Below are 7,582 nucleotides of genomic sequence, written 5' to 3'. Positions count from 1 at the left end.
TTGCCCTTGCCATTGCCCTTGCCCTTGCCCAAAACGATGTTTGTAACTGTGTGTCTTTTTTAGTGTGGTATTTTGTGTTTTCAGGAACATTCGTTTGGTTTGTCCAAAAAACCACAGTACTTACATTACACCCTGCTATTAAGGCCATTGTTTTAGAAATCCAGTCATTTTTTTCCTCAAAAAATAGATATATTAAAAAAAAAATTAATGAACATAGAGTATGACTGGGCTTTGCTGATTGTAGTACCTGAGTTGGTGGAGCCCTGCTAAAGAGAACTTTCCCGTAGATATTGATGGGTTATGTCACAAAAATTGCAGAACCAAGTTTTAGCAAACAAAGCAAAAATCAGCACACAGGTAAACAACTCCAATGATCTGAGAATTGTCTCACTATGTTTGAGAAGGTTAGTCTAAAGTCTCATTGTCTGCTAAAATACTGAGTTCACAGTAGCTCTTCAGAGTTTTGAAAAATCACTTCATTATAAACTAAATAAATAAACAGAATGGAAAAGCAAAAAGCAATTTATAACAAAATGACCTCTTCAATTATTTACTGGCAAAATTTAGCAGAGAAATGTCCCGAAGGCATTACAGTAAAAGAACCATAGCTTGAATCAAAAAGGCAAAAATTATAAGTTCTAAGTTTAATTTAATATAAATACATTGCTGAAAGAGCATATGACTTACTGCATTTTGCTGCTAGAAACATATTTAGTGATTTGCAGAGAGAAATCAAATGATAGATTTGACTGTATCTCATCTAAATCCATTATTCCTGCTAATTTCCTGTTTTTTCTGAACAGAATCAGTTGTCACTTTTTAAAATTTCAGGCCCTGCAGAGTACATGCACAATTCTCCATTTAGTCCATTCTCCAGCTGTTTCATAAAGCCCTGCGTGGGTTTTAGAAACATTTTACTGCTGTTTCTTTGCAGAGGCTTTCATCATCATGGAATGAATAAGGAAATAAAATTTGAAACAATTAGAAGAAATAGAATAGAAGTCTGCAGAATGAGCAGTGAGCAACTTGGATGGTGCATTTAACTGCTGCCAGATTGTGATACATCGTGCTACTCTGTTAATCACATCTGACTTCTAAGTCATATTGAAAAGTTCTGTGTGTCTGACCCTTCCCTATTTGAACTTCATACTTTTGTGAATTCCTGAGGTATAATACTCAAGCTAATAATGGGGATACAAGAAAGGAGAGTGACTTAATAGATTTTCCTATTTTTTGTTTTTATAGAAAAGAGATCATTCTGCTTTGAAATGTTCTTCGTCTAAGACACAGCCTAATTCTTAAGGTGTTATGATTAGAATCTTTGGGTCTGTTTCTGATGCCTTTGCTGATATACTGCAAAGTAGTATCAAGGGAAATGTCTAGAAAAAGAAATGACAAAATGGCTCTATCAAATTCTTTATTTAAAAATAAAACAAAACAAAATCAGTTCCTGAAAACAGATTAAGTTGTCTAAGTATTCATATAATTTCTACCCTAACGTTAAGTTTTGCTCATTGGAATGATTGCTAGTCATAGTAAGGTGAATTTTTAATCAGACTCTAGTATTTAGGAAAACAATCTAGTTATTTGAGGGCAGTATGTACTTTGGGTGTCTGGATCCAGAAAGGGCTAGCTGTATTTGCTGAACAGGTGACCTGTGCTGGCATAACAGAAACCATGCTATATCTGCCTAGGTCAACTGCATGCTACCTGCACAAGGTAGAGGTGATCTCTGCATGTGTCACAGATTTACCGTAAATCAGACAAGGGAGGCATCAGACCTGCAATTTTCAGATATGACAACTTGGTTTTGTTATGTGTTTAAAAGAAAAAAAAAAAAGGAAACTGGAAAGATATTATGGCCTCTGCCATAATCTGAAGAATAGACTGGAAAGGAGACAGGTAATTCAGTTTATACCAGAGCACTGCATACCATGTTAGCTCTTTTATAGAAACTTAAATAATAGTATTGTCTTGCCTCAGTTAACCCATTTTTCCCTTTCAGAATGCCATCCTCACACTTTATGTGAACAATGATTTAAATTAAAATAATAACACAATAATATAGACATAAAACTTCAATGTTCTTTTTCAAATACAATGTTTTCAGTATGCACAAAGAGATGAAAATATACATAACTTCAAAGAGAACTACTTTCTCTTTATTTGATAGGTAAAAATTGGGATGAATTGTTATCTGTCTAAGCCAGAAGCCTGGATAAAGTTTGATACACCCCTAGAACAGAACAGAAAAGGTAATTTTGCATGTGCATAAAGAACACACTCTTCCCAAGAAGCAAAAATGTTTTTATGACACTCTCCACAGTTGTGAATAGTTAAATTTGAAAAATTAAGCTATTCAAATGTGCAAGATTACACTTAACAGAACATAAGTGAACAAGTGAAAAATATTAATAATAATGATTTCTATCAATTTATTTCTATCAGAACTGGATGAAAATAAGTAAGGAAAATGCCCAGTAAAGGAGCTGTGATATTTTTCTTCATGTCTTTTATGAACCACTCTACCTTTACATTCCTTGCACACCCGAATGCCCCACTGAAACCAGTAGAATTTCTAGGTGAACAATATACCTGAATTGATCCCATAATTTAATCAAAATGTTGAAGTGTGAGCATTTCCTGAAGTAAGATCATGCTATGAGCTGTAAATCAATGTGACATGAGAAAAATAATGCACTTAAAACATAGTGGTATGGTAGAGAATATGGATTGGCAATCAGAGCAGAAATAGAATGTCTTCAGTAACAGAAAGGAAATTTGAAATGTAACCGTAATTGTACTAAATTGAACCTAAATCAACATTATCAACTAAATGGAAAACTGAAATATGTTATTAGAAGCATTTTACAATTTGTAATTTTGTTCTGGTTGTTGAGAATGACAAATGCAATTAAAAATAAAATGGACAGTCCTGCAGGCCTGTTCCTGTTCCCGTTGTAACATGCAAATAATGTGCCAGGCGGCTTGCAGAGAACCATTATCGAGTGAGTGTCCCTCATACAAACTGTTGGCATGAAGATGACAAAGAATGGGGGGTATTCTGCTCTTGTAGTTAGTATTTACCAGCTGTGATTGCATGGATTCAGCTCTGAAATGGGGCCCTGCAAATTGATGTTGTGTTGTGGGAATTTGATGTTTACTGCACTTAGATACGGTGGATGAAATCTTTGTTGTTGCCCTCACTGGAATCAAAGATTTACCGACAGTGGGCTGTCAGCATACATGCCGTTCATATTTACGTCTCTATAGCTTAGTTTAATGACAGCAATTTTCAGCGCTGGTTAGTGTGGAGCTTCCAAGTTTAGATTTGAGTTTTGGCAGATGTGCCTGTCAAGATCAAAAAAGACACATGACAAACTTTCATTCTCTTTCCTTGAAGTTAATATTGGTATGAGCAGATTTAAAGTGCTGGGTGCTGCTCAAAGAAGTTGACAGGGACGTAGACATTAACACGTTGAATCAGAAGTCTCACCCGGCCTTTGAGGGCGGGCTAGATGTGCATAACTCCTGAACAAACAGGTGTGGGTGAATCTCCTTGTAGTTAGTTCTTACTCTTTAAAACACAATAAGCAGCACAAGCGATCTGAATGATGCCAAGATTGGGCCTTCTGAGCCTGTGTCAACACTTGTTCCATATGCGTGAACCCTTTTGAGGTGTTTCCTAGGGTGAAAGAATAAAAGGTACTTCCCTCCCTATGCCAGGTTTTAATCTATTCTTTTGTGTTTAGTTTCAGAGCTTTTGTTGTTTTAGTCCTTATTTGAAACATACCTTCGATTCTTTACAACCTTTATGTCTGCAAATTTTTGCAAGCTTCTGTATTGATATTAAAAAGCCCTGAGGCTAACTTCCCTGCCCATGGAGTTTCCAATGCTATTAATGGCAATTTACACTTAAAAGTCAAGATAAAACTTGCTGCTTTTTGCTAATAAGTATAAAACAAAAAATTGCAAAGAAGCTCTAGACATCAGAATGCATTTTTTTTGCTTAGATAGTTTACAACCTTGATAAGATCACAGAAATAAGTGTGGGAAGCTGCTGCTTGCAATACAGATCCATTAAACTACTCTCCTTGCAGAAAAAGCGGTAAGCACTAGATCTGTTCTTGTTCAGCCTTACAGCATGAATAGAAATGGGTTATTATAGGCGTGGGGTTGGGGGACAGGTGCACTGCTATTCTGGTCTGTAGATTCTTCCTACTGTGAAAGAACATTCTGTCCTGACTTAGAAATTAAAGGAATATAGCACTGTCCTAAATGGGTGTTTAAGGACAAGGGAGAGGTTGAGCAAACTGTCCTGAGACTGTCTAAACTGACTAAACAGTGTCCCCAGAATGCTTCTCCGAAGTCAAAGCTTGCCTATAGCCTGGTTTCTACCAGTGAGTGCTGATGACAAATATCTTGGAGTACTAGGAAAGGAAAAGCCTTTCATATTCCCTTCATCTAAAGATTAATTCCATGTAAAATCAACCTGCTTTCCTTGATCTGTCAATGTTTGTCATTTACCTACCTAGAACATTCTCCAGAAGTTGCAAAGCAAGTTCATTAATCTTGCTTGATTTCTAGGGCATAATAAGGAGTCAGTAGTGTTCTCCGATATATTATTTTACTCAGTGGCCTATATTCAGGTCTCAGGAGTGGGTCAGCATTGCTATGTATTTCCTAGCTGTTGAATAGTTAAATTCCAGATATCAAATGTCTTAACTTTTGCTCCTAGTGTTACCTGGCAAATTACCTGTAGAAGTCTAATTTACCCCTGAATAGCCATAAAACCGTGCTGGACATCTGGTCAACTTGTCGGTAGAGAACTGTGTGAAAAAAGCATACATATGATCATGAGTCTCCCTGAAAGAATATAAGGATAAGAAATAACCTAAGAGATTTTCAGAATATTTGAGAATAATTTTGGGAGGGAAAAGTGCTCTGCAAACTTTGCAGGACAAAGCTTACTAGACTAAAATAGATGGCACATGTTCTTAATAGTATTGAAAGAATGGGAGGAGATGCTGTTTTTTGGTTTTGCTACTGTCAAGTCTAAACCCAAAGACTATATGGTATATAGCACTTAGCATGGAACCGCCAAAGATCAATTATTTGATCTTCTTGTACACCAGAAACTTTATGGCTGTCATTTTGTTTTCTGTTTCATGTGCACTGTAGTCTATGGCTTAGTCTTATACATTGTTCTCATTAACATGTTTTAAGAGCTCATCTTTTCTATTTAGGTGATATGTTTTATCAGATATGTCTTCAGTAGCAAGTCATGGGTGCAGAAGGAGAACTTTGTGGAGTAAAACAGCGGATGGTGAGGAGGTCCATAATACATGTTTCAGAGCTTTTACTTTGGACCAGTTCTATTCTGGTTTATATAAACTGTCTTCTATTAGTTTGATGAAAAATCAGGAGTAATCCTGAACACGTCTATTGTATAGTCTGACAAGGAAGTAATGAGATATTTTTACAGTCTTTTATCTACTTTTATCTTTCCTGAAGTTCCAGAGATCCTCGCAGATGCCAGGTCCATGAAAAGAAAACTTTTAAAGAAATCACTGCTAGGTAATGTCAATTAAACTTTGCCCCATAAAATTTTCAGGAGGTCTGTAGGCAAAATAATTGTCTGAGAAACACATACTCCATTGACAAAAAGAATCTTCAATTCAGTATATGATTTCTTTGTGATTTTAATGATTCACGCTGTGGGATACTCCAATTTTCATGCAAACAAAGCCTACTTTGAGCAACAGAATTTAATATATGATACTGAAATTTCTTTACCTCCCCTGGGAAGTTTGGAAAGTATTGGTGCATTTTGACTAAATGACTTCAGTTGTTGTTTGGGAAAGTATGCTGTTAAATGTAAGTGAATCTCGTATTATTAAAATGTTTAAAAGCTGTTATTTTGAAGCAAAGTTTATTGTTAATTCAAGATTTTTTTTCCTTCTCAAATTAGAGGAAGTTAAATGTAAATAACAGGAATTGGCTTCTTGAGAACAAAGAAAAATACTTCAGAAAACTACATTTTAAAGGTTTGTTTTGTTTTTAGACATTTATAATTAATTTTTCATTTAAAAATGATAGCCTATATTTCACAATGGTAAATCTGTTGCACTTGCATTACTCCCAACAGATAGGATGATATTTTAAGTGAAAAACTGGAAAAATCAGATCTTTTAAAATCAGAGGCTGTGCTTACTTAACTCTCTTTCCCAGCTAGGGTAACACCTTGAAAAATCTGCAGGGGCGTTCCATGGATGATGTCCTGATTACCATTAGTGTTCTGTGGCTGCAAAAATGTGCGGTGAAAGCCATATCCTAAGGCTGGCCAAAAGACAGCAATAAAACATCAGAAGCTTTGGATCTGCTTCTCTTTACATAGTATCTGCAGGAGAAATGGACTATAATTTGGACAGTCTTGTGTCAGAAAAGACTGAGCCTAGAATCAAGGAATCTCTTGGGTTACACTTAATCTGTTACCAAAATTGTGCCAATTATAATTTAGAGTTCCAAAATAAGATCTCCAGAATGTCTAATAGAAAGGAAAAAATGCAGAAATACAACACTTTCCCTTACATCTCAATGTAATTTGCTTGTAGTATTCCTGGAGATTCATTACCTAGACAATGAGTGAGTCAGAAATGTTTTCCCTTTCTTCTGTTTTCTCTTTCTGTATGTTATACTGCAGTCAGTCCAACAAGGCCCCCCTGTTGCTTGATACTACTGTTTTGGCACCTCCACCCCCCAGAGCAGCCCAAGGCAGGATATATCCTGTAGGGAGGGCTGAAATATTTTTCTGTTAAAAATATTTTTTGGATTACGCTGTATTTGTATATGTAAAATTGAACTGATTGAAATTTTCTGAACACACAATTGAAATATTTTTGTCATGGAAAATTCTAAGTTTCAAGCTCTACCATGAGGTAGCTCACTGCTCCCTTGTGGCAGGATGCTGAGGAAAAGACACAGGGGGCCCAGATGCTAAAGGCAAATGTGAATGGATTTGAAAGATAAGGAAGCATTGCTTCAGCTATTCCAATACCACACTTTGTTCCTGATGATGTCTGTATGCCTTCTACTCTTACCAAAACTGACTGAACATTACACAGTTTTAGTTTAGTTTGAAAGAATTCTATCCTATAGCTTAGTAAATCACAGTACCACAAACAAGAAGTCTAAAGGACTTTGTGAATGTGTTTTTAAGCCTTTGTAAACAAAAGACCACTTCATGCTGGAAAAATTAATGGGCTGTAAAAATTAGCGGAAATTTTTAATGTAGTATATCACTTATACTTTTTCTCATTTTGTTTATATATATATGTTTGCATGCATTTTTTTTCACTGTGCAGTTGTTTTTCTGAGCATCTTTTTTTATGTCTGTTGAACATAGATCCCAGAAAGAAACACTGATTTAATACTGACCAAGCACCAGATTAACTATACCCAAATCCCTTCTAACAGATGTTTGGAGATGCTTAAGAATAATTTTAAGACTAGCTTAACAGTTTTAAACTATTATTATGACTCCTGTAAGTATTCTCTTCTCTGATCCTAATTCTTTTAGTCT

General features: G+C 35.6%; 1 long non-coding RNA gene across 1 annotated transcript; it reads left to right on the top strand.

The window, feature by feature from the left end:
- The first annotated feature begins 4,113 nt into the window (after positions 1-4,113).
- Positions 4,114-7,538, top strand: LOC135328964 (uncharacterized). The gene is made up of 3 exons (XR_010390095.1): positions 4,114-5,577; positions 5,972-6,047; positions 7,406-7,538. It is a non-coding gene; the product is annotated as an uncharacterized LOC135328964 (long non-coding RNA).
- The last annotated feature ends 44 nt before the right edge of the window (positions 7,539-7,582 follow it).

Source organism: Dromaius novaehollandiae, chromosome 7 (assembly GCF_036370855.1).
Source record: "Dromaius novaehollandiae isolate bDroNov1 chromosome 7, bDroNov1.hap1, whole genome shotgun sequence".
In the NCBI taxonomy this organism is placed as follows: Eukaryota; Metazoa; Chordata; class Aves; order Casuariiformes; family Dromaiidae; genus Dromaius; species Dromaius novaehollandiae.
The sequence above is the reverse complement of the archived record's forward strand: the minus strand, read 5'-3'. Positions and strand labels throughout refer to the sequence as shown.